The sequence below is a fragment of the Prionailurus viverrinus genome, chromosome D1 (genome assembly GCF_022837055.1).
Source record: "Prionailurus viverrinus isolate Anna chromosome D1, UM_Priviv_1.0, whole genome shotgun sequence".
In the NCBI taxonomy this organism is placed as follows: Eukaryota; Metazoa; Chordata; class Mammalia; order Carnivora; family Felidae; genus Prionailurus; species Prionailurus viverrinus.
This window is the reverse complement of record NC_062570.1, coordinates 49,903,704-49,925,633: the sequence shown is the minus strand read 5'-3', so window position 1 is coordinate 49,925,633 and position 21,930 is coordinate 49,903,704.

The following is a 21,930-nucleotide window of genomic DNA, read 5'->3' as shown; positions in this document are numbered from 1 at the left end:
TGGAGACAACCACAGCTCAGATGGAAGAGCAGAGGAGAGAATAGGTGAATTAGAAGACAAAATTACGGAAAAAGAAGACGCTGAGAAAAAGACATAAAAAAATCCAGGACTTTGACGGGAGACTTAGAGAACTAAGTGACATAATTAAGCGAAATAATGTACTCATAGTTGCGATTCCAGAGGAGGAAGAGAGAGGGAAAGGTGCTGAAGGGGTACTTGAAGAAATCATAACTGAGAACTTCCCTGAACTGGGGAAGGAAAAAGGCACTGAAATCCAAGAGGCACAAAGAACTCCCTTCAGACGTAACTTGAATTGATCTTCTGCACGACATGTCATAGTGAAACTGGCAAAATACAAGGATAAAGAGAGAATTCTGAAATCAGCTAGGGATAAACATGCTCTAACATATAAAGGGAGACCGATAAGACTCATGACGGATCTCTCTACTGAAACTTAGCAGGCCAGAAAGGAATGGCAGGAAATCTTCAATGTGATGCACAGAAAAAAATACGCAGCCAAGAATCCTTTATCCAGCAAGTCTGTCATTTAGAAAACAAGGAGAGATAAAGGTCTTCCCAAACAAACAAAAACTGAAGGAATTCATCACCACTAAACCAGCCCTACAATAGATCCTAAGGGGGTTCCTGTGAGACAAAGTACCAGAGACATCACTGCAAGCATGAAACCTACAGACATCACGACTCTAAACCCATATCTTCCGGGATAGAAGGAACATACTTAAAGATCATAAAAGCCATTTATGAAAAGCCCACAGCTAACATCATCCTCAACGGGGAAAAACTGAGAGCTTTTTCCCTGAGATCAGGAACACGACAGGGATGCCCACTCTCACCGCTGCTGTTTAACACAGTGCTGGAAGTTCTAGCATCAGCAATCAGACAACAAAAGGAAATCAAAGGCATCAAAATTGGCAAAGATGAAGTCAAGCTTTCGCTTTTTGCAGATGACATGATATTATACATGGAAAATCCGATAGACTCCACCAAAAGTCTGCTAGAACTGATACAGGAATTCAGCAAAGTTGCAGGATACAAAATCAATGTACAGAAATCAGTTGCATTCTTATACACTAACAATGAAGCAACAGAAAGACAAATAAAGAAACTGATCCCATTCACAATGGCACCAAGAAGCATAAAATACCTAGGAATAAATCTAAACAAAGATGTAAAGGATCTGTATGCTGAAAACTATAGAAAGCTTATGAAGGTAATTGAAGAAGATTTAAAGAAATGGAAAGACATTCCCTGCTCATGGATTGGAAAAATAAATATTGTCAAAATGTCAATACTACCCAAAGCTATCTACACATTCAATGCAATCCCAATCAAAATTGCACCAGCATTCTTCTCGAAACTAGAACAAGCAATCCTAAAATTCATATGGAACCACAAAAGGCCCCAAATAGCCAAAGGAATTTTGAAGAAGAAGACCAAAGCAGGAGGCATCACAATCCCAGACTTTAGCCTCTACTACAAAGCTGTCATCATCAAGACAGCATGGTATTGGCACCAAAACAGACACATAGACCAATGGAATAGAATAGAAACCCCAGAACTAGACCCACAAACGTATGGCCAACTCATCTTTGACAAAGCAGGAAAGAACATCCAATGGAAAAAAGACAGCCTCTTTAACAAATGGTGCTGGGAGAACTGGACAGCAACATGCAGAAGGTTGAAACTAGACCACTTTCTCACACCATTCACAAAAATAAACTCAAAATGGATAAAGGACCTAAATGTGAGACAGGAAACCATCAAAACCTTAGAGGAGAAAGCAGGAAAAGACCTCTCTGACTTCAGCCGTAGCAATCTCTTCCTCGACACATCCCCAAAGGCAAGGGAATTAAAAGCAAAAGTGAATTACTGGGACCTTATGAAGATAAAAAGCTTCTGCACAGCAAAGGAAACAACCAGCAAAACTAAAAGGCAACCAACGGAATGGGAAAAGATATTCGCAAATGACATATCGGACAAAGGGCTAGTATCCAAAATCTATAAAGAGCTCACCAAACTCCACACCCGAAAAACAAATAACCCAGTGAAGAAATGGGCAGAAAACATGAATAGACACTTCTCTAAAGAAGACATCCAGATGGCCAACAGGCACATGAAAAGATGTTCAGCGTCGCTCCTTATCAGGGAAATACAAATCAAAACCACACTCAGGTATCACCTCACGCCAGTCAGAGTGGCCAAAATGAACAAATCAGGAGACTATAGATGCTGGAGAGGATGTGGAGAAACGGGAACCCTCTTGCACTGTTGGTGGGAATGCAAATTGGTGCAGCCGCTCTGGAAAGCAGTGTGGAGGTTCCTCAGAAAATTAAAAATAGACCTACCCTATGACCCAGCAATAGCACTGCTAGGAATTTATCCAAGGGATACAGGAGTACTGATGCATAGGGCCACTTGTACCCCAATGTTCATAGCAGCACTCTCAACAATAGCCAAATTATGGAAAGAGCCTAAATGTCCATCAACTGATGAATGGATAAAGAAATTGTGGTTTATATACACAATGGAATATTACGTGGCAATGAGAAAAAATGAAATATGGCCTTTTGTAGCAACGTGGATGGAACTGGAGAGTGTGATGCTAAGTGAAATAAGCCATACAGAGAAAGACAGATACCATATAGTTTCACTCTTATGTGGATCCTGAGAAACTTAACAGGAACCCATGGGGGAGGGGAAGGAAAAAAAAAAAAAGAGGTTAGAATGGGAGAGAGCCAAAGCATAAGAGACTGTTAAAAACTGAGAACAAACTGAGGGTTGATGGGGGGTGGGAGGGAGGAGAGGGTGGGTGATGGGTATTGAGGAGGGCACCTTTTGGGATGAGCACTGGGTTGTGTATGGAAACCAATTTGTCAATAAATTTCAGAAAAAAAAATAAAAAAATAAAAATAAAAAAATAAAATAAACCCATATCTTCCAATAATAACACTGAATAGAAATGGACTAAATGCTCCAACCAAAGGACATAGGGTATCAGAATGGATTAAAAAAAAAAACAAGACTTATCTATTTGCTGTCTACAAGAGACTCATTTTAGAGTAGCCATACTCTACTCCATAAGTATGGAGTAGCCATACTTATATCAGACAAACTAGACTTCAAATTGTAACAATTGTAACTTCTTCTTGTTGTAACTAGAGAAGAAGAAGGGCACTATATAATCATTACAAGGTCTATCCATTAGGAAGAGCTAACAATTATAAATGTCTATGTGCCGAATACAGAAGCCACAAAATATATAAAACAATTACTCACAAACATAAGCAACCTCATTGATAAGAATGTGGTAATTTCAGGGGACTTTAACACTCCACTTACAACATTGGATAGATCATCTACACACAGGATGAAAAGAAACAAGGGCCCTGAATTATACACTGGATCAGATGGACTTGATAGATATATTTATAACTCTGCAGCCCAAAGCAACAGAATATACTTTCTTCTCGAGTGCACATGGAACATTCTCCAAGATAGATCACATACTGGGTCACAAAACTGCCCTTCATAAGTATACAAGAATTGAAATTATACCATGCATGCTTTCAGACCACAATGCTATGAAGCTTGAAATCAACCACAGGAAAAAGTCTGGAAACCTCCAAAAGCATGGAGGTTAAAGAACACCCTACTAAAGAATGAGTGGGTCAACCAGGCAATTAGAGAAGAAATTTTAAAATATATGGAAACAAATTAAAATGAAAATACAACAACCCAAATGCTTTGGGATGCAGTGAAGGCAGTCCTGAGAGGAAAATACATTGCAATCCAGGCCTATCTCAAGAAACAAGAAAAATCCCAAATACAAAATCTAACAGCACACCTAAAGGAAATAGAAGCAGAGCAGCAAAGGCAGCCTAAACCCAGCAAAAGAAGAGAAATAATAAAGAGCAGAGCAGAAATAAACAATATAGAATCTAAAAAAACTGTAGAGCAGATCAACGACACCAAGTGTTGGTTTTTTGAAAAAATAAACAAAATTGACAAACCTCTAGCCAGGCTTCTCAAAAACAAAAGGGAGATGACCCAAATAGATAAAATCATGAATGAAAATGGAATTCTTACAACCAATCCCTCAGAGATAAAAACAATTATCAGGGAATACTATGAAAAATTATATGCCAACAAATTGGACAACCTGGAAGAAATGGACAAATTCCTGAACACCCACACACTTCCAAAACTCAATCAGGAGGAAATAGAAAACTTGAACAGACCCATAACCAGCGAAGAAATTGAATCGGTTATCAAAAATCTCCCAACAAATAAGAGTCCAGGACCAGATGGCTTCCCAGGGGAGTTCTACCAGACGTTTAAAGCAGAGATAATACCTATCCTTCTCAAGCTATTCCAAGAAATAGAAAGGGAAGGAAAACTTCCAGACTCATTCTATGAAGCCAGTATTACTTTGATTCCTAAACCAGACAGAGACCCAGTAAAAAAAGAGAACTACAGGCCAATATCCCTGATGAATACGGATGCAAAAATTCTCAATAAGATACTAGCAAATCGAATTCAACGGCATATAAAAAGAATTATTCACCATGATCAAGTGGGATTCATTCCTGGGATGCAGGGCTGGTTCAACATTCGCAAATCAATCAACGTGATACATCACATTAACAAAAAAAAAGAGAAGAACCATATGATCCTGTCAATCGATGCAGAAAAGGCCTTTGACAAAATCCAGCACCCTTTCTTAATAAAAACCCTTGAGAAAGTCGGGATAGAAGGAACATACTTAAAGATCATAAAAGCCATTTATGAAAAGCCCACAGCTAACATCATCCTCAACGGGGAAAAACTGAGAGCTTTTTCCCTGAGATCAGGAACACGACAGGGATGCCCACTCTCACCGCTGTTGTTTGACATAGTGCTGGAAGTTCTAGCATCAGCAATCAGACAACAAAAGGAAATCAAAGGCATCAAAATTAGCAAAGATGAAGTCAAGCTTTCGCTTTTTGCAGATGACATGATACTATACATGGAAAATCCGACAGACTCCACCAAAAGTCTGCTAGAACTGATACAGGAATTCAGCAAAGTTGAAGGATACAAAATCAATGTACAGAAATCAGTTGCATTCTTATACACTAACAATGAGGCAACAGAGGACAAATAAAGAAACTGATCCCATTCACAATGGCACCAAGAAGCATGAAATACCTAGGAATAAATCTAACCAAAGATGTAAAGGATCTGTATGCTGAAAACTATAGAAAGCTTATGAAGGTAATTGAAGAAGATTTAAAGAAATGGAAAGACATTCCCTGCTCATGGATTGGAAAAATAAATATTGTCAAAATGTCAATACTACCCAAAGCTATCTACACATTTAATGCAATCCCAATCAAAATTGCACCAGCATTCTTCTCGAAACTAGAACAAGCAATCCTAAAATTCATATGGAACCATAAAAGGCCCCAAATAGCCAAAGGAATTTTGAAGAAGAAGACCAAAGCAGGAGGCATCACAATCCCAGACTTTAGCCTCTACTACAAAGCTGTCATCCTCAAGACAGCATGGTATTGGCACCAAAACAGACACAGAGACCAATGGAATAGAATAGAAACCCCAGAACTAGACCCACAAACGTATGGCCAACTCATCTTTGACAAAGCAGGAAAGAACATCCAATGGAAAAAAGACAGCCTCTTTAACAAATGGTGCTGGGAGAACTGGACAGCAACATGCAGAAGGTTGAAACTAGACCACTTTCTCACACCATTCACAAAAATAAACTCAAAATGGATAAAGGACCTAAATGTGAGACAGGAAACCATCAAAACCTTAGAGGAGAAAGCAGGAAAAGACCTCTCTGACTTCAGCCGTAGCAATCTCTTCCTCGACACATCCCCAAAGGCAAGGGAATTAAAAGCAAAAGTGAATTACTGGGACCTTATGAAGATAAAAAGCTTCTGCACAGCAAAGGAAACAACCAACAAAACTAAAAGGCAACCAACGGAATGGGAAAAGATATTCGCAAATGACATATTGGACAAGGGCCAGTATCCAAAATCTATAAAGAGCTCACCAAACTCCACACCCGAAAAACAAATAACCAAGTGAAGAAATGGGCAGAAAACATGAATAGACACTTCTCTAAAGAAGACATCCGGATGGCCAACAGGCACATGAAAAGATGTTCAGCGTCGCTCCTTATCAGGGAAATACAAATCAAAACCACACTCAGGTATCACCTCACGCCAGTCAGAGTGGCCAAAATGAACAAATCAGGAGACTATAGATGCTGGAGAGGATGCGGAGAAACGGGAACCCTCTTGCACTGTTGGTGGGAATGCAAACTGGTGCAGCCGCTCTGGAAAACAGTGTGGAGGTTCCTCAGAAAATTAAAAATAGACCTACCCTATGACCCAGCAATAGCACTGCTAGGAATTTATCCAAGGGATACAGGAGTACTGATGCATAGGGCCACTTGTACCCCAATGTTCATAGCAGCACTCTCAACAATAGCCAAATTATGGAAAGAGCCTAAATGTCTATCAACTGATGAATGGATAAAGAAATTGTGGTTTATATACACAATGGAATATTACGTGGCAATGAGAAAAAATGAAATATGGCCTTTTGTAGCAACGTGGATGGAACTGGAGAGTGTGATGCTAAGTGAAATAAGCCATACAGAGAAAGACAGATACCATATGGTTTCACTCTTATATGGATCCTGAGAAACTCAACAGAAACCCATGGAGGAGGGGAAGGAAAAAAAAAAAGAGGTTAGAATGGGAGACAGCCAAAGCATAAGAGACTGTTAAAAACTGAGAATAAACTGAGGTTTGATGGGGGGTGGGAGGGAGGGGAGGGTTGGTGATGGGTATTGAGGAGGGCACCTTTTGGGATGAGCACTGGGTGTTGTATGGAAACCAATTTGTCAATAAATTTCATATTAAAAAAAAGAAAAAATAAACAAAATTGACAAACCTCTAGCCAGGCTTCTCAAAAAGAAAAGGGAGATGACCCAAATAGATAAAATCATGAATGAAAATGGAATTATTGCAATCAATCCCTCAGAGATAAAAACAATTATCAGGGAATACTATGAAAAATTATATGCCAACAAATTGGACAACCTGGAAGAAATGGACAAATTACTAAACACCCACACGCTTCCAAACTCAATCAGGAGGAAAAAGAAAGCTTGAACAGATCCATAACCAGTGAAGAAACTGAATCAGTCATCAAAACTCTCCCCAAAAATAAGAGTCCAGGACCAGATGGCTTCCCAGGGGAGTTCTACCAGACGTTTAAAGCAGAGATAATACCTATCCTTCTCAAGCTATTCCAAGAAATAGAAAGGGAAGGAAAACTTCCAGACTCATTCTATGAAGCCAGTATTACTTTGATTCCTAAACCAGACAGAGACCCAGTAAAAAAAGAGAACTACAGGCCAATATCCCTGATGAATATGGATGCAAAAATTCTCAATAAGATACTAGCAAATCGAATTCAACGGCATATAAAAAGAATTATTCACCATGATCAAGTGGGATTCATTCCTGGGATGCAGGGCTGGTTCAACATTCACAAATCAATCAACCTGATACATCACATTAATAAAAGAAAAGACAAGAACCATATGCTCCTGTCAATCAATGCAGAAAAAGCATTTGACAATATTCAGCATCCTTTCTTAAAAAAACCCTCGAAAAAGTCAGCATAGAAGGAACATACTTAAACATCATAAAAGCCATTTATGAAAAGCCCACAGCTAACATCATCCTCAATGGGGAAAAACTGAGAGCTTTTCCCCTGAGATCAGGAACACAACAGGGATGTCCACTCTCACCGCTGTTGTTTGACATAGTGCTGGAAGTTCTAGCATCAGCAATCAAACAAAAGGAAATCAAAGGCATCAAAATTGGCAAAGATGAAGTTAAGCTTTCAGTTTTTATAGATGACATGATATTATACATGGAAAACCCGACAGACTCCACCAAAAGTCTGCAAGAACTGATAGATGAATTCAGCAAAGTTGCAGGATACAAAATCAATGTACAGAAATCAGTTGCATTCTTATACACTAATAATGAAGCAACAGAAAGACAAATAAAGAAACTGATCCCATTCACAATTGCACCAAGAAGCATAAAATACCTAGGAATAAACCTGACCTAAGATGTAAAGATCTGTATGCTGAAAACTATAGAAAGCTTATGAAGCAAATTGAAGAAGATATAAAGAAATGGAAAAACATTCCATGCTCATGGATCGGAAGAATAAATATTGTTAAAATGTCAATACTACCCAAAGCTATCTACACATTCAATGCAATCCCAATCAAAATTGCACCAGCTTTCTTCTCGAAACTAGAACAAGCAATCCTAAAATTCATATGGAACCACAAAAGGCCCCAAATAGCCAAAGGAATTTTGAAGAAGAAGACCAAAGCAGGAGGCATCACAATCCCAGACTTTAGCCTCTACTACAAAGCTGTAATCATCAAGACAGCATGGTATTGGCACAAAAACAGACACACAGACCAATGGAATAGAATAGGAACCCCATAACTAGACCCACAAACGTATGGCCAACTCATCTTTGAAAAAACAGGAAAGAATATCCAATGGAAAAAAGTCAGGCTCTTTAACAAATGGTTCTGGGAGAACTGGACAGAAACATGCAGGAGGATGAAACTAGACCATTTTCTCACATCATTCACAAAAACAAACTCCAAATGGATAAAGGACCTAAATGTGAGACAGGAAACCATCAAAACCTTAGAGGAAAAAGCAGGGAAAAACCTCTCTGACCTCAGCCGCAGCAACATCCCCAAAGGCAAGGGAATTAAAAGCAAAAATGAACTACTGGGACCTCATGAAGATAAAAAGTTTCTGCACAGCAAAGGAAACAATCAACCAAACTAAAAGCAACCAACGGAATGGGAAAAGATATTTGTAAATGACATATCAGACAAAGGGCTAGTATCCAAAATCTATAAAGAGCTCACCAAACTCCACACCCGAAAAACAAATAATCCAGTGAATAAATGGGCAGAAAACATGAATAGACACTCCTCTAAAGAAGACGTCCAGATGGCCAACAGGCACATGAAAAGATGCTCAACGTCGCTTCTCATCAGGGAAATACAAATCAAAACCACACTGAGACATCACCTCACGCCAGTCAGAGTGGCCAAAATGAACAAATCAGGAGACTATAGATGCTGGAGAGGATGTGGAGAAACGGGAACCTCTTGCACTGTTGGTGGGAATGCAAACTGGTGCAGCCGCTCTGGAAAACAGTGTGGAGGTTCCTCAAAAAATTAAAAATAGACCTACCCTATGACCCAGCAGTAGCACTGCTAGGAATTTACCCAAGGGATACAGGAGTACTGATGCATAGGGGCACTTGTACTCCAATGTTTATAGCAGCACTCTCAACAATAGCTAAATTATGGAAAGAGCCTAAATGTGCATCAACCGATGAATAGATAAAGAAATTGTGGTTTATATACACAATGGAATACTACGTGGCAATGAGAAAGAATGAAATATGGCCTTTTGTAACAACATGGATGGAACTGGAGAATGTTATGCTAAGTGAAATAAGTCATACAGAGAAGGACAGAGTCCATATGTTTTCACTCCTATGTGGATCCTGAGAAACTTAACAGAAGACCACGGGGGAGGGTTGAAAAAAAAAATGGTTAGAGAGGGAGGGAGCCAAAACATAAGAAACTCCTGAAAACTGAGAACAAACTGAGGGTTTATGGGGGGTGGGAGGGAGGGCTGGCTGGGTGGTGGGTATTGAGGGCACCTGTTGGGATGAGCACTGGGTGTTGTATGGAAACCAATTTGACAACAAATTTCATAATAAAAAAAAAGAAGGAAGATCTCAGATACACAACCTAACCTTACGCCTTTAGGAGCTAGAAAAAGAACAGCAAATAAAACCCAAAACCAGAAAAAGACAGGAAAAAATAAAGATTAGAGCAGAAATTCATGCTATTGAAACCAAGAAAAAACAGTAGAACATCTAAATGAAACCAGAATCTGGTTCTTTGAAAGAATTAATAAAATTGATAAACCACTAGCCAGTTTGATCAAAAGAAAAAGGAAAGGACCCAAATAAATAAAATCAAGAATCAAAGAGGAGAGATCACGACCAACACAGCAGAAATAAAAACAACAGTAAGAGAATATATGAGAAATTACATGCCAATAAAATGGGCAATCTGAAGAAAGGGACAAATTCCTAGAAACATATACACTACCAAAACTGAAACAGGAAGAAATAGAAAATTTGAACAGACCCATAACCAGTAAGGAAATCAAATTAGTAATCAAAAATTTGCCAAAAAATAAGAGTCCAGGGCCAGATGGCTTTCCAGAGGAATTCTACCAAACATTTAAGGAAGAGTTAACATCTATTCTCTTAAAGGTATTCCAAAAAACAGAAATGGGAGGAAAACTTCCAAACTCTTTCTACGAAGCCAGCATGACCTTGAAACCAAAACCAGACAGAGACCCCACTAAAAAGGAGAACTATAGACCAATTTCCCTGATGAACATGGATGCAAAAATCCTCAACAAGATATTAGCCAACCAGATCCAACAATACATTAAAAAAATACTCACCACCACCAAGTGGGATTTATACCTGGGATGCAGGGCTGGTTCAATAACCGCAAAACAATTAATGTGATTCATCACATCGATAAAAGAAAGGACAAGAACCAAATGATCCTCTCAATAGATGCAGAGAAAGCATTTGACAAAATACAACATCCATTCTCGATAAAAACCCTCAAGAAAGTAGGGGTAGAAGGAGCATACCTTGAGACCATAAAAGCCATATATGAACAACCCAATGCTAATATCATCCTCAAAGGGGAAAAACTGAGAGTTTTCCCCCTAAGGTCAGGAACAAGACAGGGATGTCCACTCTCACCACTGTTATTCAACATAGTAGTGGAAGTCTTAGCCTCTGCAATCAGACAACACAAAGAAATAAAAGGCATCCAAATCAGCCAGGAGGAGGTCAAACTTTTACTCTTCGCAGATGACATGATACTTTACATGGAAAACCAAAAGATTCCACCAAAAAACTGCTAGAATTGATTCATGAATTCAGCAAAGTTGCAGGATATAAAGTCAATGCACAGAAATCAGTTGCATTCCTATACACCAACAATGAAGTGACAGAAAGAAAAATCAAGGAATCTATCCCATTTATACTTGCACCAAAACCCGTAAAATACCTATGAATAAATCTAACCAAAGAGGTGAAAAATCTATACACTGAAAACTATAGAAAGCTTATGAGAGAAATTGAAGAAGACACAAACAAATGGAAAAAGATTCCATGGTCCTGGATAGGAAGAACAAATATTGTTAAAATGTCAATACTCCCCAAAGCAATCTACATATTCAATGCAATCCCTATCAAAATAACACCAGCATTCTTCAGAGCTAAAACAAATAATCCTAAAATTTGTATGGAACCAGAAAAGACCCTGAATAGCCAAAGCAATCTTGAAAAAGAAAACCAAAGCAGGAGGCATCACAATCCCGGACTTCAAGCTATACTCCAAAGCTGTAATCATCAAGACAGTATGGTACTGGCACAAGAACAGACACTCAGATCAATGCAACAGAACAGAGAACCCAGACATGGACCCACAAACTTATGGCCAACTAATATTTGACAAAATAGGAAAGAATATCCAATGGAATAAAGACAGTCTCTTCAGCAAGTGGTGCTGGGAAAACTGGACAGCGACATGCAGAAGAATGAACCTGGACCAGCTTCTTACACCATACACAAAAATAAACTCAAAATGGATGAAAGACCTCAATGTAAGACAGGAAGCCATCAAAATCCTTGAGAAGAAAGCAGGCAAAAACTTCTTTGATCTTGCCCGCAGCAACTTCTTACTCAACCCGTCTCTAGAGGCAAGGGAAATAAAAGCAAAAATGAACTATTGGGACCTCATGAAAATGAAAAGCTTCTGCACAGTGATGGAAACAATCAGGCAAAACTAAAAGGCAACCAACAGAATGGGAGAAGATATTTGCAAATGACATATCAGATAAAGGGTTAGTGTCCAAAATCTATAGAGAACTTACCCAACTCAGCACCCAAAAAACAAAGAACCCAGTGAAGAAATGGGCAAAAGACATGAATAGACACTTCTCCAAAGAAGACATCCAGATGGCCAACCGATACATGAAAAAATGCTCAACATCACTCATCATCAGGGAAATACAAATCAAAACCACAATGAGATACCATCTCACACCTGTCAGAATGGCTAACATTAACAACTCGGGCAACAACAGATGTTGGCGAGGATGCGGAGAAAGAGGATCTCTTTTGCACTGCTGGTGGGAATGCAAGCTGGTGCAGCCACTCTGGGAAACTGTATGGAGGTTCCTCAAAAAACTAAAAATAGAACTACCCTATGACCCAGCAATTGCATTACTAGGTATTTATCTCAGGGATACAGGTGTGCTGTTTTGAAGGGGCACATGCCTCCCCATGTTTATAGCAGCACTATCAATAATAGCCAAAGTATGGAAAGAGCCCAAATGTCCCTCGATGGATGAATGGCTAAAGAAGATGTGGTATATATATACAATGGAGTATTACTCGGCAATCAAAAAGAATGAAATCTTGCCATTTGCAACTACGTGAATGGAACTGGAGGGTATTATGCTAAGTGAAATTAGTCAGCGAGAGAAAGACAAAAATCATATGATTTCACTCATATGAGGACTTTAAGAGACAAAACAGATGAACATAAGGGAAGGGAAACAAAAATAATATAGAAACAGGGAGGGGGACAAAAAAGAAACTCATAAAGAGTTCTCATAAATATGGAGAACAAACTGAGGATTACTGGAGGGGTTTTGGGAGGGGTATGGGCTAAATGGGTAAGGGGCACTAAGGAATCTACTCCTGAAATCATTGTTGCACTATATGCTAACTAATTTGGATAAAAATTTAAAAAAATAAAAAATTAAATTAAATTAAAAAATAAAAGGTGGGCAGCAAGAGAACACCCTCTCCACATTTAAAGAATATTAAAAAAGAAAAAAAAATTTTAAAAAGAAATGGGCAGAAGCCATGAACAGACATTTCTCCAAACAAGACATACATATGCCAATAAACACATGAAAAGATATTCCTCATTACTTACCATCAAGGAAATGCAAATCAAAACTACAATGAAGTACCACCCCACACCCATCAGAATGGCTAAAATAAACAACGCAAGAAACAGGTGTTGGCAAGGATTGGGGAAAAAGAAACCTACCTGCACTGTTGGTGGGAATAAGAACTGGTGCAGCCACTCTAGCAAAGAGTATAGAGGCTCCTCAAAAACTAAAATAGAATTACCTTATGATCCATCAATCACACTACTGGGCATTTACCTAAAGAATACAAAGTCACTAATTCAAGGGGATACTTGTACCCCTATGTTTATAATAGCATTGTTTACAATAGCCAAGACATGGAAGCAGCCCAAGTGTCCATCGATTGATGAATGGATAAATAGAAATATAAGCAAAGGGGGAAAAAAGAGAGAGGGAGACAAATCAAGAAACAGAGTCTTAATTATGGAGAACTGATGGCTGGGGAAGGGGGCGTGAAATAGGTGATGGGGATTAAGGAGTGCACTTATCATGATGAGCACCAGGTATTGTATGAAGTGTTGAATCACTATATTGTATACCTGAAACTAATATAACACTGTATTTAACTGGAATTTTAAAAAGAAAAAAGAAAACAAAAGAAAAAAATTAAAATCTCTCCAACTGATTGCAAAAAAAATTAAATATTCCTTCATTAAATAGAATACTATAAATAAAATCACTGACAAGCTGAGGAAAAGAATATTTTTCAAAAAATAAGAGAAGGCATTGCATCCATAAAACAAAAATAAAAATGTATTAAAAATAAAAAGAAACATTCATGAATGCCTGGGTGGCTCAGTCAGTTAAGAACCCAATTCTTGATTTCACTCAGGTCAGGATCTCAAGGATTGTGAGATCAAGCCCTATATGCATCTCCATGCTAACAGTTCAGAGCCTGCTTAGAATTCTCCCTCTCCCTCTTTCTCTGCCTCTCTCTCTTCATCTTACACAATAAACAAATAAACTTTTAGAAGGCCAGATTTCAAAATAAAATAAATATATATATTAATAAAAGGAAACATTCAGAAGTACATAAAAATTAAAAGTGTCTAAATACTATAAGAATGAAAAATTTAACAGAGGTTTGAACACAAAGTTGAGCAATTACCCTAGAAAACAGAATAAAAAGAACAAGAATGGAGAAGGAGAAAAAAGTTACAAAATTAAAACACTAGTTCAATTTTTTGGTATCAAAATATTAGGAGTTTCAGAAAGAGTGAACAAAGGAAATAAAAATAAAGAAATCATCTTAAAAATAAATAGAGAATTTTTTCCATAAAAAATAGAAGTATTCATATTTCTAAGGGCTTACTGAGTGCCCAGAATGATGGATAAAATAGACCTATACCAAAGAATGGAAAAAACAAAATTTGAGAGCCACAGGAATAAAGATCCTAAAAGATATGTACAAGTTCCATACAAGATCTTAAAAGGGTCCATACAGGTTTCATACAAAAAAGAATCAGAAGAAGCATTGGACCTCTCAGTAAAAACTTGAATAGAACAAAAGTTAAAGTGAAGTTTATTTCCAACTGAGAATTCTATACCTAACCAAGCTATCAATTAAGTATGAGAGCAGAGTAAAAATATTATTTGACATGCAGGGTTTCAAAATATTTACTGAAGATTCACCCTTCCTTATCAAGTTTTTGGAGGACATGTGAGTTTTAAATAAAAAAAGAAAAATAAAAAGAAATAGAATCACAGAAATAAAGAATTATTCATTAGGGAGAGGCAAAGGGAGTACCCATGATGATGGAGAAAAGAGAGCATAGACTTCATAACAGAAGATACTAAACTACACTTCTTCTGGAGAATAAAATTGATAAAATACCTGATGTATTTTAATGTGAGAGGATATGTGCACAACTTGGGGTGAGTTGAGAGACAAATTAGTTATAAGTACCTAGAACTAAGCAAATAAAACTCAAGACCTTCATTAACTATACAGAAACCAATCAACTGAGCAGGGAAAAAAGTTTACCTTGTTTCTCAACTCTGAATTGAATTGACAAAGTCATAATAATGTAAATTCTGAGTACTTATGTAGCTAAAACTATGATGTATCTTGAGAAGTTGGGGATGGTAAGTCAATATGTGTACAATGGGGCCAGGAAAGAGATGAGAAGTGAAGAGTTAAATTCTCATCTTCCATAGTGGGAAGTTGATAAATGCCTATAACTAAAAAAATCAAAGAGTAGCAATATAGGCACATGATTTATAAAATCATAGGTAAATATCTAAAATCAACCAAAAGTATTAAAAGTGATTACTTCTGTGAAGTGGGAAAATGGGGGTAGAGTACAGACCAGGGGACTGTTCTTTTTACAAAAGCACTGTAGAATGAATTGACTCTTTATATTGTGAGCATATATAACACGATAAAGCTAAAAGCTATTTGAAAACCTTTAATGATTCTCCATTTCTCTTAAATTACAATCTAAGTATATGAAAATTACTTTAAAAATCCTTTCTAATCTGGATGCTAATAGGCTTCTTAGTTTTTTCTTATATCTCCCACTCTCACATTCTACGTTCCAACTAAACTAAAGTGACTTGAGCTCTTTTCAGATGAAGAAATGGTTCATAAGCCTTGAAAGGACTTTTGCTTTTATTCTTTAGTCAAAGACTAGGAGTTACTGAAGGGTTTCAGACAGAGTGGTGTATCAGTGTGGAGAATAGATCAAAAGGAGGCCAGTCTATAAACCCAGAAATCACTTAGAAAGCTGTTGCCATGGCAGTGAATGGAAGGAACAGAAACTGAACAATGAGGGATCCAGAAATCTAAATTTTGGTCACTACTAATTTGCTATACAACCTGAAGCAATTCACTTAACTCCTCTAATTCTTGAGTTCCTAGGGTGCAATATAAAAATGTAAGACAATTTTCTTCCAAACCTGGTCCTTTTTCAGGGTTACCATCTCAAGGGATATCACCATCGAACACCCAACAGTCAGAAATCTGTGACTCATTTTTTATCCTCCTCTCCACCCATACCCTATCAACCATCAAGTCCTGTCGATTTAACCACTTACATTTCTTGAGTCTATTTATCTCCATCCCCATTAGTCTGACTCTAATCCAGGCCACTTTAATCTCACAGTTGAACTGTAACACCCAGTTTCTTATACCCACTTCTGCCTTCCTCCAATCTCTTGTCCACATTACATATGGAGTGATTTTCAAAAAGCAAACCTGATCATATTACTATCCCCTGTCTAACACCTGGCTTCTTTTTTCCCTTAAGATAAAGATCAAAATCCCAAACATGGACTCCCATTCATGCATATTCTGACTCTTGGAAAGTTCTCTGGCTACATCATATGTCATTCTCCTTCTCTACTCTCCAACTACGGTAGTTTTCAAAAGTGACATGCTTCTTCCCACAGCCCCTTTGCACACGCTGCTCCCTCTGCTTAGAATCCTCTTCTTCTCCCTCTTCCCCATTCCCCTTGCTTATTTTTAATCATCCTTTAAATCTTAGCTTACACATTTCTATTAGAAAGGATTCTTTGATCTATTCTAAGCTGGGTTAGTTCTCTTGTTATTCACTTTTAGAATACCCTAGAAATTTAACATTTGCCACCATTGTGAATAAATCTTTATTTTTGTGTAATTAGCTATTTAATAACCAGCTCCTAAAAATGAAAATATAAGCTTCTCAAGACAGAAATAATATATTTTAGTTAACAGTATAAATATATTGCCTAAAAAATAAATATTTGTTATATGAATAAATGAATTAAATAAGTAAGTATTAATTTGGAGTTTTTTTGTTCTCTTCACCCAATTTTGTTACTTTACATATCTTCCTCATAAGGAAAGGGTCTTTAACTATAATAATACAACAAAGCTAGTTAGAAAAGGATGCTAACATAGCAAGTAAAAGGTCAAATTTGTCATAGAGACTCTGGACTCTGAAAAAAAAAAGGAAAAAAACGTGGAGATCTAAGCCAGGACAAACAGTTGGTTTTTCTGACATGGGACAAAATATATGAATAGTTTTAGTAGTCTCCATGAAGACAAAATATGTAGATATATGTATACACACACACACACACACACACACACACACACACACACATATACAGAGAGAGAAAGAGAGAGAGAGAGATGACCTATAGAAAAGGGGTCTCCAAGAAACCATGAGAAGTCTGAAAATGACCCAAAAAGTAACAATGCCTTAGACTTTCCAAACTTTGTGGGCATGAAGACAAATTTTAAAATGTTTTTTTGTTTTTTTTTGTTTTTTTTTTTTAATTTTTTTTTTCAACGTTTATTTATTTTTGGGACAGAGAGAGACAGAGCATGAACGGGGGAGGGGCAGAGAGAGAGAGGGAGACACAGAATCGGAAACAGGCTCCAGGCTCTGAGCCATCAGCCCAGAGCCCGACACGGGGCTCGAACTCACGGACCGCAAGATCGTGACCTGGCTGAAGTCGGACGCTTAACCGACTGCGCCACCCAGGCGCCCCTAAAATGTTTTATAAAAGCCTTGTCAGCCTGGAATATGAGAATTTGTAGCCTGGGTCCAATTTCTAGTATCCCTATCACGTAATTTCAGAAACCTAAACAACTCATTATTTTCCCAAATGCACCACATAAACTCTGATGCACCATGTGTGCCCAACTCTACTACCCGTTGGCCTACATTCCCACCTCCAAAATATTCCTTAAAACCTACCTCAAATGTTAGCTCTTCTGTGAAGTTTCCCTAAGTCCTCCAGTCAGAAACCATCTCCCCTATTTTCGTTGAACCCCCCATAAGTCTGTAATTTGTTGTCATTATTATTAGTTACAACATATTGATTTGGTTCTTATAACCTATCATAAATAATCCTATAAGCTGCTTTATTACCTACTAAGCTCTTTTACACCCAACATCACTTAGGCTCCCACTCAGCAACAATGCTATAAAGCAATGTGATTATCTCCACTTTATAGGACAAAGATAATGTAGTTTATAGAAAAAAATGGACAGGAAATTGTCCAAAATCACAAAGCTTACTAGATGACCGACCTAGGGTTTAAATCTAGACTCTTTGACCCCAAATTATTTGTTCCTTCCATTATTTCAAGTTGACTGTCTTCACCTGCTGTCTTGCTTTGCCTCTAGGTGTGAACATGTCTTAACCTCCCTTGTAAACTATAAAGCGGCGGAGAAAAAGACATGCATCTGATTTTTCTCTGTACGTGCTTTTGATGATATTTGAATCATTGACTAATGAGAGAAGGTTCTAAGAAACTTGAAAGTCCAACAAGAATTGACTCAAAAAGGCATTTTCCTGATACCTTGATTTCACTATCATATGAAAACTGTCCCCAAAACCAATGTGAACATCTAGCAAACGGGTGAAATTGTAGAGCTTAAAGTACAATAGGCCTCCAGACACATTTTTAGGGTTGTCCATCAAAGGCAATGAAAATGCTAAGGTGTTACTGAAGACATAAGCAGAAGAGAAGCTTTTGGTGTGAAAAGTTCTCAGTAAGAAAGAACTATTTAGGTATTTCCACTAAAAGAGACATTATTTAGCAGCAAGAATGCATCAGGTCCTGTATTAGGCCTACCACTGTGTAACAAATTGCCCTAAAAGTTAGCGACTTAAAACTGTTTCACAGACTCTTAACTATAAAGAACAAACTGACAGTTACCAGAGTGGGAGCGGGGGTGAAATAGATGATGGGGATTAAGGAGTGCACTGGTCATGATGAGCACCAGCTGATATATGGAATTGTTGAATCCCTATATTGTACACCTGAAACTCATATAACGCTGAATGTTAACTACACTGGCATTAAAATAAAAACTTAATAAACAAAAAAAAACTGTTTCAGGATCAGGAATCTGGGCATGGCTTAGGTGGGTGCCTCTGATTTAGCTTTCCTCACAAGGCTGCAATCAAGTTCTTGCCCAAGGCTGCAATCTCACATCAAGGCTCAAATAGGAGAAGATTTGCTACCAAGTTCACTCTCATGGTTATCAGCTGGCCCTGAGTCCTCATTACCTGTTAACTAATAATATCTATTCCTTGCTATATGGACCACTCCACAGAGCTACACACTATATAGCAGCTTGCTTCTCCCAAAATGAGAACTGAGAGAGCAAAACAGAAGTCAGCCTTCTAAAGCTAATCTCAACAGTGACAACCCATCACTTTTACCACATTCTATTCTTTGGAATCAAGTCAATAGGTCCAGTCCTCACTCAAAGGATGGGATTCTATTGGGGACTACCAGCAGAGATCACTGGGGACCATTTCAGAGGCTACCCACCACAAAACCTGAGCTAAGCTATATATACATACTATATTTCATTTGGTCTTCACAACTGTGCTATGAGGTATGTATAATAACCTTGGCTTTACAGTTGACTCAAAGTCATATAGTTAATAAAACTAAAGAAGAAACTTAAATCCAAGACTGATTCTAAAGTCAGTTAGTTATAGGCAGAGTGACCCATATGCCCCTGTTCACCTGAGACAGTTTCATCTCATGCCTGTTACCCCAGTGTAATTATGAATAGCACATACTTTTACCTCCAAAAAGGTTCAGACTTGGATGATAAATTATGGAGCCATCTTACTTGTAGACATTCAAAGGAAGTTCATTTCAAAAGTCAGCTCCTCTTGGACCTTTCTCTGGATCCTCCAAGGTAAGGCCTTATGCAGAATGTGCACTCAATCCTGATTAATGGAACAGAATCAAATTGATTTCTCAATGCAACTGAACTTAAAACACTTTAGAAAACTTCAGTAGACATGGGAATTAATAACAGAGGTAACACCATCAGAGAGACAAAATAAAGACTAGATTATTTTCATTCTTTGAATATTTACTGAACACCTACATTGAGGCTAGGTGCTATAGAGATGTTATTATGTGTTTCTTCCCTCGAGGACAAGAAACCCAGCAGAAGCCTACAACTCTATAATACAGGTGATCCATGCAATGATAATGTATATGTTTTTGTATTTCCATGCCTTTGCTTCTGTCTAGAATTCTCACTCCAGCTGCCTACCCACCTGATGGATTCCTAATTATCTTTTAAAACACAGATGAAGTGTCATCTTCTCTGAGTCTTCCATGGTCCTTTCCCCACTCTCCAGTAGAGTGGGTCATTCCCACCTTTGTTTCCCTCTATGTTTTATCCTAATCTCTATACTGCTTATTAACCCACCACTGCAAGGATTGGCTAACATAGCTAGCTGTCTCCCCTACTCACTAAACTTTAAGCTCCTGATAGCAAGAACCATTAACTTATGTCAAAACACAGTTTGTGCCCAAAAAATTTCTGTGTTGAACTAAGCAGAAAACTAAATATTTATCACTATCATCATCAGCCAGTGTGGACTGACTCCCACATCCAGGGCAGAGCCTGCTGAACTGCCCTTTTTTCCCCAAATTTAAGACTACACAGAGTGACTGACCTGGAGCTTTCATCTTATAAGTCAATTCTGACTAGCTGGAAGTAGCTACATGAAGTGCTACATCAAGAAAGGATTCTGGGGCTGGATCCAGATTCAACACAAAACGAAGTCATAGTTAGGTAGCTGTCTGAGAAAGGAACAAGAGCAGGGAGAAAGACCACACGTGCCTGTATTTGCATCCCTGACATAGACTTACTTCTGTTACAATAGCACAGAGGCATCCATGTATCCTCACTAAAATACACAGAGAGAAAGGCACAGAGGAAGGGAACTGCTTTTCCAGAATCCTCAAATCAAAGCTCCCAGAAATGTTATAAAGCCTAATAGCAGGAGGAGCCCTAAGTACAATGAGGGAAGGGGTTTTTATCAGTTTTATGTATTGCTATAACACCTAACCATTGTGCAGTTAGAACAGTGCCAGGTATTCAATAAACATCTATACTGTTACAAATTGTAACAAAATATTGTACTGTTAACTCAATATTTTAGGTAAATTATTACTAATGTAGAACTTCTGTCTACTCTGGAAACCTAAGCAGCATCTCTTACACTGAGTCCAGGAAAAAAGCAGTCTGAGTGTTTATTTGAAAAAACACGTCAAGATTTTCGAGATGCTTTTGTGCCTTTGCCCATGCTTTTCCCCTAGTTTGGAATGTCTATTCTCATTTTTCACCTAGAAAACTCCTATAAACCCTTTAAAGTCTAGCTCTTTAAAACACACACACACACACACACACACACACACACACACATCAAGATTTTCGAAATGCTTTTGTGCCTTTGCACGTGCTTTTCCCCTTGTTTGGAATGTCCACTCTCCTTTTTCACCTAGAGAACTCTATAAACCCTTTAAGGTCTAGTTCAAATGTCACTCCTGTGTGAAACCTTTCCAGATTCTCCCAGCAGAGTTCGTGCTAACTCTCCCACGTTCCTATGGTGTGGTGTTGGCTTGTATACTTCATAAGGAGCCCACATCTCCAACTCCAGTCAGATAAAATCTTTTTAAATGAAGGCAATTCTTCTTTAAAATGGTTCTCCTTTTTCCTTTCAAAACCACAAAATGCATTAGATGCGTTCCTGAACATGATTAGGAGAAAAGAAAACCAACTAAAAGCTTTTACAAGATGCCTTTTCATCACTGCATGGCAGAGAATAAAATCAGTTCTTGTTATTCCTTAGACAGACAGCCCTTCTTTGCCTCCTGGGTTCCACAGCTTTTAGTTCTTCCCATTGTTATAAACCATGACACAGCATGTTACTCACAAAAGAAAATTACTTTTTCAAAGGAGGCACTGAAGCT